A 10,699-nucleotide genomic window follows, 5' to 3' on the forward strand; every position below is an offset into this window, starting at 1 on the left:
CGGTAATAAAACCAGCACACAGGATACCAAAACAGAGAACAACAAAGGCCAACGGCCAACAAGTTCTCAACAAACTAACTAATTAAAGGGCAAAGACACTTATAAACACTTCTACTACTGCTAAATACTATCTAATAATAAGCTAACTAGCTACAGAATCAGTAAAGTGATAATAAAGACAAAAAGTTTGGACTTTGCCATGGCCAAGCAAGAAGCACTTCTGAACTCGTAGACGTGGCAAACGAGATATGTGGATTGTACTAGTGCACTATGGGATACCTACCTAGCCACAAGCCAACTAAGAGACTTTAAGCTTTGTAACAGGCCGAGTCGGAGCAGAGGATCGGCTCCAACCCCATATGTAAGAATGAAGGCGAGATAGGACTACAGAACATTATTGGTTATGTACATGCTTATTACCTTGATGCATAACTGCAACTTGGAAAAGTATGTGTGCTTTGTAATGTTATACTTTTTGGCAATTTTCTCCCTGTACCTCTGCTGAAAATGGATCTTTCATGGCCCAGTCGGACTTTCCCCAAGAAATAAATGCAAATAATAAGGGGTTTGTTTAATGTGCGAGCAAGCTTGAGATAGTAAATCAAATACACTGCACAAAGATTCATGTGAATAGTACAGAGGAAGGAAGTATTCAAGCAGTCTCCTTCACTAGTGCTTCTAACACATTTTTCAATAAATGTCCTCAAGGCAGTCAGTACAAAAAATGTTGTGTAGAAAAACATCATGATAACTGTCATGTAGAAAACAGTGCAAAAACAGGCAGTTCAGTTCCAATGACTGAAATGTTGGCAGTAAAAATGCAGTGGAGAAACCTGAAACAATTTCTCAGAAAAATAGAGAGAGATACTCAAGCAAATTATTTTGCAGAAATATGAAGACTTGTTTGCTGCTTAAGGTTGCTTGCCAGAAGAGTACCATGCAAGAAAACCTCCAGATGAAGTGTCAGTAGATCATGCAGTATTTTACTCATATGTTCTAATCCTAACCATAATGCTATCCTAACCCTAATACTAAAATCGAGACACACATACACACTCCATAATTTATGCATGAATGCAAGAGATACTAGGCATACATAATAAACCATACAAAACAATAACAAAAAACAGAACCCATAGTAGACAATATCAGATAAATGCCTTTAATAAGTCACCAAAAGGGAGAAAGAAAATAAAACAGGTTTCCAACTCACCAAGAGAGCTTCTCCAGTGATGCAGGTGAATCTTGGCATCTAGGTCAAGAATGCATAATAGAAAGTCATGATGGCAGACAGAATCATAATTCTTGATGAGCATGGAGCTTTATCTGCTCTGTATTCTACTAGTTACAAATAGGAACACAGTATTTTACCAACCTTGAAAACCAGCAAAGCACTTGGCACTTTCAAAAGACAATAGCCTACCTGTCAAATTCTTTAAGAATTATAAACCCAAAAAACAATGGGAGTGGGAGGATGTTCCAAATCTATTTAAGAATGTTAATAGAACGAGTTTTGCGTAAACATGCATTTTCTGAACAGTAAGAAATATGAAGCTCTAATGTCAGACATTTAACCAGAAAAAATCAAAAACTTAAGAGACAGAGCAAAAAATAAGACAAAATAAGGGACGTTGAGAGGCTGGTCACAGAAGGCAAAACCAATATGCCCCTCTAAAACTAATGGCTTTAAAATCTGTTAGGTGTGGCAGAGTGAAGTTCTAACAGCTTTAAAAAGCCATTTTCCTTTCTGCTGCCATCCTTAGGCCATGTCCACTGTTAGTGTCTAGCCTGAGACCTGATCTTAACAGCACTTAGGTGGCCTTAACAAGCTTTTGTTAAACAAACCTAAGCACTATTAAGATCAGGTCTCACTCCAAGGAAGCACTTAAAACATCTTTTGTCTGATTTTGGAGCATAAATGTGGCACTCCATATACTACAATCTTTTTAAGTACATTTCTGACATCAGAAAGGTGCTTAATAAGCTTCTTTTAAGCACCCCTCACCACTGCTAAATTCTAGTCTTATGCTAAAGCATTAACAGCAGTCAGCAGCCATCACAGAACTGGGAAGTGCAGAGAGTTTTAAATGTGTTAAACACTTGGCTGAATAAGTGTTTAATGCTCTGCACTTTCCACTGCTGTTTTGGGGTGGCCAGTCTGTGTAGCTTCCTATCACACCTCCACTATTTTTCTCTAACTACTCATGTAGTCCAGTAATATAATCTCCAAGCACTACAAAGAATTATGATCAGCCTTTCCAATTATAACCTTGTTTCCTATGCATTCTAAACATGGATGTCAACATTCACCTCTCTAGCTTCACAACTGAGATGAATTTCTTGGCATCCAAGTCTTGAACACACAACAAAAGCTGGATATGACTTCAGACACAATCATAATCTTCTATGCACTACATATCTTTACTTAAAGAGCACCATAAGAGACTGTAGCCAGTGCTTCTTTTACTTAAACAGGTTAACTTCGATTAATGGCCTTATCTATCACATATACCAATATGTACAAAAGTGTGTATGAATGAATGCGGGTGAGGTCAGAACTTTAAGAATGAAAGTAATGACAAATGTCACATGGAGTGGGACATGTATGGATGTCCAATGAACACGAGGTGTGTGACGTATAACCACAAGAAAAATGGAACTCTTGTGGGCACAGAAGCAACTATCCATATATCTGGATGAATGTGTTGTAGGAATGCAAAGATGTTAGTCATGATTTTATTAATGATTAAGATTAGTTAGAGGTTAAAACTACAAGCAGTTCTCAATCTGAAGCTGTGGGAAAAAAAATATATGCCAAAAATAACAGAAGATGTAGCTTCCAGTTAAAGGATGTATAATATTCTGTATATATTAATGCAGGTATTTCACAAGTGATCCTCTTTGGTCCCCATGTGTTAACGATACAAAATTACTGGTGACTACCTTAAATAAAAGATGTTGAGAAGTTACCCACATCCATGGACACTAATGTTAACACCATACATACAGTTCACTTATTACCCATAATCAAGATAATTAAATTAGATGAACCACCTTTCTTCTACCTACCTTAGTGCACAAACTTCTCCTCACAGATTTCTATCCTCCTGGTCACACATGCCATAAGGAAATCCATTGGACAGTACTCTTATTAGGTTCCAAAGAAATGATGCCATCTAACTACATCAGGTGCAACTTCACCCTCATAGGTGGTGTAAAAGCCTTCTCTGCCATTAAGCCTGTACTGTCAGATACAGAATCCATCAGATCCAGTCTGAACAATGACAACACTTTCAGGATTAAGATGTTCCAAGTCACCAGTGCAATCGAATGCAGGTAGTACAGTTTTTCAGACAAAAAAAATACTCCAATAGAGCATTTGTATAGCAGTTTAAAAGGTAGTTTTTCTGTGTGTATGGGGAAGGGGGGCAAAGACGTCCATAACCTTCTGAGGGCTTTGCCCCTTACTATAAAAAACTCTGATGATGCTGCCTCTGCACTTTGTAGAATAAACAACTTCTCCCTTGCAGTACGACCACAATCAAACAGATTTTCAATCAAGTCTGGTATTTTCACTCAGATGGATTTTGAAAAGATATCCTGCTGTCAGGCAAAATTCCTTACATTTATTCGCATCATCACCAGAATACCTTCCTTCTCTTGTTTCAAACAGGCAATAGAAAACAGAGTATACTTCTGTTCAAACTTCAGTAAAAATGGTGACCCCCATTAATAAGAAATAGCTATCCTAGTAATAGATTAGTAAAAAACACAGTTCACCTGCTGAGGAGCCCAATCCTTTAATGAAAAATACAGATGATAAACATGAGCGCTTTCGTCTGCAAAAATACAAACTTCATCAGATAAAATCCCACTAAAACTGACATACTTTATATAAAAAATATTAACCAATGAAATTTTACATTCAATAATTCAATCAATCAATTGTCCTTTTAAAACTAGAATTTCAGGATTTTAAGATTTCAATTGATTGATTGAATTATTGAATGTAAAATTTCATTGGTTAATATTTTTTATATAAAGTATGTCAGTTTTAGTGGGATTTTATCTGATGAAGTTTGTATTTTTGCAGACGAAAGCGCTCATGTTTATCATCTGTATTTTTCTGTATTTTTCATTAAAGGATTGGGCTCCTCAGCAGGTGAACTGTGTTTTTACTAGTTCAGATTTCTCTAGTAATAGATTAGGTAGCATACAATTGTACAAGTTGAACTTATCATAACAGTAGATGTTTGAATAATCACTGCTGCAGTAGTCTTAGCAATATGGGCTACATCCTGCTAGGGATACAACAGCCGGCCAGCTTCCAAAGCTTCAAGGAACTTTCCAGGCACCCAACCTGTTAAGCAGCTTGATCAGAGATGACTTAAGTCTGAAAGACATGTTTGCTAGAGAGAGAGAGAGAGAGAGATCACTACATTAGAAGGTGATCATAAACAAGATTCCAAAGAAAGCAAACCTTTGAAAATATCCGGAGTCTGCCAATAAGCGGAACAATTCCAAAAGACAACTCTCCAACTTTAAAAAGCTTGTTTAATCCACATAACGCCAACCGGAACACACTATAACATCCACTAAACACAGGAACAGAAACGCTGACATGTAACTCAACGGACAAGACAAAAAAACGCTAAATGCAGCTTAGCGCTTTCAACCAATCCAATTTGGTCTTCTTCAGAACTGCATGTAGAAGCATTCAAATCCTTTATATTAACTTTTTGGCGCCAAGAAAACATAACAAGTCTTAAAGGTACATCACTAAAATCTATAAACTTTTTACATACATTGCATCGTAAATTCATTATTGCACCTCAAATTGATTCATAAACATCTCAAATGACCAAATGCAAAGTATCTGAATAGTATATGTCTATTTGCCTAAAAATTATTAATGGATTTAATAACCGGACTTATTCAAAACAGTGTATGTGATTAAAAAAAGAGATAAATGAAATCCCATAACATGTGCATTGTATAATTGAATCCAAAAAGTGTACTTATTAAAAAACTAACCAATCAATCATTACTATGATATCTATAACATCCATATAATGCATTGATACCTAAAAAATCATGGATGTCTATAAAAAAACATATCTAATATGGTCCCTATGACTAAAAATATATAAAAAATATATGTGTATAAGGAGAATTATATGTATACTAAAAGTGTAATATACACAAAAATTTATGGTATATATGGTGTATATCTAGAAAACATATATACAAAATTTCCCTATGATATACTGTCATGAAAAATGTATTATATATAGAGACAAATATAAACAGATATGAAAAAATATAAATGAAACAAATATATAAATGTGTAACAAAAATATATATAAAAGGTAAAGTATATATGTGAGTCAACTGTAGAAAGTAGCAGGGCTACCAAGATGCAGTAACACTATTATACACGTATGCATTCATAAGCTGGTGTATCTAAATAGAAACATTCCAAGTGATATAGTACATTCTAGGTAAGAAGGCTTTTAATTGAAATGCTGTCGTTTAATCCAGGTGGTGTGGTCGCATCCAGGAATAGTTGCCACCAACTTTCCCTATATGCAATAAGAGCTTTAATATCACCACCCCTGGGATTACTCGGAATAACTTCCAATATTACAAATTTAAACATGTGTGTTTCTCCTAACTGTTGTACATGTCTAGATAAAGCATTTGTAAGATCCTTCACCCTAATGCTATATAAGTGATTATAAATACGCTTTTTTATGCATCGTTCTGTACGTCCCACATAAAAAGCCTCACAGGAATCACATTTGGCTAAGTAAATAACCTGTCGTGTGTTACAATTTCCCTTTTTACACTTAATTTTACTTTTGTGTCCATTATCTAATCTTAAATCACCTTTGCAATACATGTATTTACAGAAATTGCAAAAACCACATTTATTACTACTCTTAACAATATTTTTGTTACTCACTTCTGTAATGTGGTGTTCGAATAGTTTCTTCATGTTGAAACCCATCCGATATACAAAGTTGGGTTTCTTACCCAAAATGTTAACTAAGTATTGGTCAGTACTAATCAGATGCCAAAATTGAACAATAATTTGTTTAATTTTATCCGACCCTGTATTGTATGGTATAATAAATGCTCTTAAATAGCTGGGTCCCAGTCCTTTATTATTCATAACAGGCAAGTTTTGAATACCACCCGAACCTAACAACGCGGTGTATTTTGTACCCAGTTTGCTCATAATATCTGTGATGATATCATCCATCATGTCTTGTGGATAATCACGTTCACTAAAGTAACACTGAATTTGTGACAATTCCTTCTGTAGATCCTCTGGATCCGATACCATTCTAACAGCCCTAATGCATTGTCCCTTGAAGACATTAAATTTCAGTCTGGGAGGATGACAACTAGTAAACTCCAGATAATTATTCGAAAAGGTGGATTTTCTAAAGATGTTAGAACTCACTTTCCCATTATGATGAATTACTAATGTATCCAAATATGGCAAGCCCTTAGGATCAAAGGCATAAGTGAACTTCAAATAGTCACTACTGCTATTGATGAAATCTATAAAGATCCGCATTTCATCAAAAGTTCCTTGCCACAACAAATATATATCATCTAAAAATCGGGAGTAGTATGTAACTTTGGAAAAAAGTGGGTTCTTAAACAAAATTTCATCTTCCCAATTAAGCATGACCAGGTTACTCCCCTAGTCTGCTGGAAGATCTCACCTTCAAAGTAAATATAGTTGTTCTCCAAAACTAGTGTCATCATTTCAGTTAACAAGCTGATGGTATCCCATTGTAAATCTGTGTGCTTTCTTAGGCTGTTAGAAAAGGCCTCTAAACCCTTTTCCTTAGGGATACATGAGAATAAATCAATCACATCAATAGTGATGATGAATTTGGTCTCAATGCTTGAGTTACATGTCAGCGTTTCTGTTCCTGTGTTTAGTGGATGTTATAGTGTGTTCCGGTTGGCGTTATGTGGATTAAACAAGCTTTTTAAAGTTGGAGAGTTGTCTTTTGGAATTGTTCCGCTTATTGGCAGACTCCGGATATTTTCAAAGGTTTACATTAGAAGGTGGAAAAGGAACAGTCCAAAAGCCACTTAAGAACAGTCCTAGGAAAGCTTGACCTTAACCTAGAATCAAGCTTATAATGCTTTATAAAAGTATGTACAGATGACCAAGTAGCAGCTTCTGGAATACTTCTAGAATCCAACCATTTCCAAAAATCCAAAGATGCTGCCAAGGCCCTAGTAGAGTGGGCCTTGACCCTGCCTGGAATAGCTTTGTTGTAGCGAGTATAACAAAAGATAATAGCCTTAAAGAACCACTTGGAAATGGTCTGTTTTGACAAAGGCTGTCCCTTCTTACCTTCACAAGAAAAGAACAATTGATCTGAAGATATGAAAGATTTAGTTTTGTCACGATAGTAACAGAGTCCTCTTTGGACATCCAAGGTACAGAGTATCCTTTCTCTCACTTTTAGGTTCAGGAAAGAAAAGAGGGAGTTGGGCAGTTTCGCTTAAAGTAAACTCAGATACCATTTTAGGCACAAAAGAAGGAATTGTATTCAAAGAAACCCTGTCCCTATAGAAAATGAGATACAACTGATTGTGCTTGCAACTCAGATACCCTTCTTGCACAGGTTAGAGCAATCAGTAAAACTACTACCCTGTTAAGAACCTCAAGTCAGCTAGAATAGCCAATTCAGACGGCAAAAGTGTTAGCTTCTCTAATACAAAAATAAAACATCCCAATGAGAGGCCACCAGTCTTCTCGGAGACCTTTTATGCAAAACTCCATTCAAGAACATTTTGACACGAGATTGCATTGCTGGAGTAGAATCCATGAGCAGATATGCAAAAATGACTGATAAATGAACATTGACAGAGGAATAAGAACCTTGACAGATAAATAAGATACACAGGATAGTAACTTGCACAAACATTGTAAAACCAAAGAACAACTAGACCTGAATGGGTACTAGTTTTGTTGTTAGCACAAACTAGAAAACCTCTTCCCTTTGTTAATATACAATTTTCTAGTAGCTGGCTTTCTTGCCTCCATTAGTACCTGCTGCACGTCCTCTGTAAACAGGGGCCTAAAAGGAATTAAGAATTTATCATCCAGACAGTCAAATGAAGAGGAATGATGATGGGCTGCATCAAACACCCCTGTTCTTGCGTTAGTAGATTCAGTCTGTAAGGAAGATTACAGCAACTGCCCCCAGCCATTTACAAAAGAAGGGAAAACCACAGTAGTCTGGGCCAAATGGGAGTCAAAACAATGATCTTGGGGACTCCTCCTGAATCTTAAGTACCCTGGATATTAGTGGAAAAGCTAACAGGAACATTCCTGACCAAGGAAATGAAAAGGCATCCGTTTTCTTAACCTTGTTGAATGGAGTCTTGGAACAGAATCTTTGGCTGATTATTAAGAAAGGAGAAAAGAGGTTTACTTGAGGAACTTACTACAGACAAATCAAAACTTGGAAGATGCCCTGATCTACTTTCCATTCTTGAGGGTCTACCCCAGTCCTGCTCAGCTTGTCTGCCATACAGTTTTGTTCTCACAGAATGCAGGATGCCTGTAAAGTTTAGACTGTGCTGTGAAGCTATACCAAGCTAACATGGCTAGTCTGCAAAAAGGAGTACAACTTGGTTTTCCCTTGCTTGTTAATGTACCACATGACTGTGGTACTGTCACACTACTTAAAGAGGTCATAGAGACCAAAGATAGTTCAGAGAGTTGAGTGCCTTGGTCAGAGAAAGCACCTCCTTGATATTTATCTGCCTTCATCTGTCCTCCATGTTCACATCCCCTGCATTTTTATTCCTCCAGAAATCGCTCCCTATGCAAAGTACAAAGCATTGGTAGTGAATGAATGCTTTGGAACAGGGGGAGAGAAGAGGAAGAGATGGATTTAAGGATACCTGTTGCCTCGACCAAAAGATTCCTCTTCTGACAAACCCAAGCACGGTGACCTGAAAATAAGAAGAGTGCTGATGGTAGGACCAAAGACACCACTGTATCTTTCTCATGTGGTGTCTTGCCACGGGTATCATGAGAACCACAGATGCCATGAGACCAAAAATCCTGATGTAGTCCCTTGCAGTGACTGAAGTCTGAGTGGAAAACCTTGGAAATAGATATAAAATAAATATCTATTTTTTTTCCTCTGGAAAAAAGCTCTTTGAACCGAGGTGTTTAGCTGACATCCCAGAACCACAACTCTGTATGAGGAAGTCAAGAAAGAGACTTGAATGTTCTCTTGGAATCCCAGCTTGTGTAAGAGATCTCTCACCCAAAACAGAGATTTCTGACACTTTGAAAAAGACTCTGCAAAAGTAAGAGTGGTCTAAATATGGATCCCCTTTAGCCTGCAATGAGACTGGAGTGAGACACCTTGTGAACACTCGCAGTAGATAGTCCAAAAGATGAAGCAGAGAACAGATAAATGTTAACTAGACATGGAAAACCATAAGAAAAGTATGAAGTCTGGATGTATGGGGATGTGATAAGCATCTTTCATTCTACTGCTACCAAGAAACTTGAAGAAGATGTAACAGGTTGCAAGTGACAACATTTTGAATTTGGGCATTATCAAGAAGAGGGTTAGGAAAGAAAGATCCCAGAACTGGTCTTCTAGTTTTCTTTCTTTCTTTGCCACTAGGACCATCCTTGAATAAAATCCCTTCCCCACCTGGGAAAAAGGAACTGGTTCTATCGCTCCTTGGGACAGCATGTGACAAAGAACAGGTGGAAATAAAGTCTGGTCTGGAGGATGAGGAATGAACCCCCCCCCAGACAGGGGGAATTTCCTTCCACTGTTATCCGTAACCCTCATGAAGGATTTTCAAAATTCATTTGTTTGAAACAATCTGTTACCAAAGAGGAAAATGGAGATCCAGACTTTTTGGAAGAAAACAAAGGGCCAGGGTCTCTCTTGAACAATCAGACTTCTTAGACTGTCCTTGGTTTGGGGAGATTTGAGACTTCTTTTTTTTGAATCCCCATTGCTATCATTGTCATTTATTCTTAAATGTCTTGTTTACTTAAATTTTGTTGAGACAGATTATTCAGTTTTTTTTGCCAAAACTGGATGAGGAATTAAAAAAAAAAAAAAATTCCTTTGGACAATCTGGACAAGGAGGGCTGAAAAATCTTACGACACTCCCTAGCTCAGCTTGGCCCTTTCATAGCACTTTTTGATTGTCTGTGAAGCAGAGGGACCATGCACTAAATCTCTATCCAACAACAGAAACCAACAGCGTGAATACAAAAAGAATGGAATATGGCGTAAATCAAACGCTGAACGCCAAGAATCAGAACAAAACTATAACAGTAACCACTGGTGTAAAAAATCAGCAAACAGTGAGCAAGTAAAATAAAAAAACGATTTAATTATAACAACAACAAGGTTAAGCGCTTTCACCCACAGAAGGTGGGCTTCATCAGAACAATTAACAATAGTAACTCCATGGTTTAAATATTCAACTTGGCGCCAACTATTGAAAATTATATTTAAAGCTGTAACACTTTCAAAAATGCCAAGTCCTAAAGAACTACAAGTTCCATAGCATCCTTGTAAATACATTTCACCAAGACAATCTAATAAATCTAACTAAGCAAATAACACTTTAAGCATAAAATTAAATATAATTAAATATAGTATTGAACGTTGAA

General features: G+C 36.8%; 1 protein-coding gene across 2 annotated transcripts in view; it reads right to left on the reverse strand.

Annotated features, from left to right (window-relative positions):
* GINS4 (GINS complex subunit 4) overlaps positions 1 to 10,699 on the reverse strand; it is a 630,005-nt gene that overhangs the window by 579,295 nt on the left and 40,011 nt on the right. The window contains exon 2 of one of the 2 annotated variants that reach the window (XM_044083001.1): positions 1,214 to 1,252. The exons of the other annotated variant lie outside the window; for it this stretch is intronic. The gene's annotated coding sequence lies outside the window, so the exon portion shown is untranslated. The remainder of the gene's footprint in view (positions 1 to 1,213; positions 1,253 to 10,699) is intronic. 2 annotated transcript variants of the gene reach the window in all.

This window comes from Protopterus annectens, chromosome 9.part0 (assembly GCF_019279795.1).
Source record: "Protopterus annectens isolate FY-2018-M chromosome 9.part0, PAN1.0, whole genome shotgun sequence".
Lineage (NCBI taxonomy): Eukaryota > Metazoa > Chordata > Ceratodontiformes > Protopteridae > Protopterus > Protopterus annectens.